Below are 669 nucleotides of genomic sequence, written 5' to 3'. Positions count from 1 at the left end.
TTGCAGTACTAAGATTATCTAATTTTTTGCAAATAGAGGTTAATTAAGCTTGTAAAAAGGATACAGAGTCGACACTATGTTTCCCTTTGTTAGCAACGCCTCTGGGATTCCCATATTGGGAATTATGAATTGCCATATCTTCAATAACTTGACCTGCATCATCAACAATAAGGTTAATAAACCTCCCACTAGCTACAGAATCCAGTATTGTTCTAGATGAATTTCCAATCCCATTGTAAAAGACTTGGATTATCTGCCACTGTGCTAAATTATGGTGGGGACACTCCCTCTGCAAATCCTTGAATCTTTCCCAAGACTCATACAAAGTCTCATCAGGCTCTTGGGCAAAGTTTTGAATTGCACTTCTTAGTAAAGTTGTGCTCTCTACAGGGTAATATTTGTTATAGAAATTTAGAACAAGAGTCTCCCAGTTAGTTATACCAAGTGCAGTTCTATTTAATCCATTATACCATAATTTTGCTTTTCCACAAAAAGAGAAAGGAAAGAGAATCTCCCTAATTTGGTCCTGTGTGATCCCAGCTTGCCTGATGGTATTACAATATTGACAGTAGTCTGCAATATGAAGATTTGGGTCTTTGCCCTTAGATACACTGAATTGCTTCCTTTCTATCATCATGATAAATTAGGGTTTAATCTCGAATTGTACCC

The 669-nt window shown here is 36.8% G+C and overlaps 1 non-coding gene across 1 annotated transcript; it reads left to right on the top strand.

The window, feature by feature from the left end:
- Positions 1–266: 266 nt before the first annotated feature.
- Positions 267–373, top strand: LOC145561146 (small nucleolar RNA R71). Its single transcript, XR_014093723.1, has one exon. It is a non-coding gene; the product is annotated as a small nucleolar RNA R71 (small nucleolar RNA).
- The last annotated feature ends 296 nt before the right edge of the window (positions 374–669 follow it).

This window comes from Chenopodium album, chromosome 9 (genome assembly GCF_948465745.1).
Source record: "Chenopodium album chromosome 9, dcCheAlbu1.1, whole genome shotgun sequence".
Classification (NCBI taxonomy): Eukaryota; Viridiplantae; Streptophyta; class Magnoliopsida; order Caryophyllales; family Amaranthaceae; genus Chenopodium; species Chenopodium album.
The sequence above is the reverse complement of the archived record's forward strand: the minus strand, read 5'-3'. Positions and strand labels throughout refer to the sequence as shown.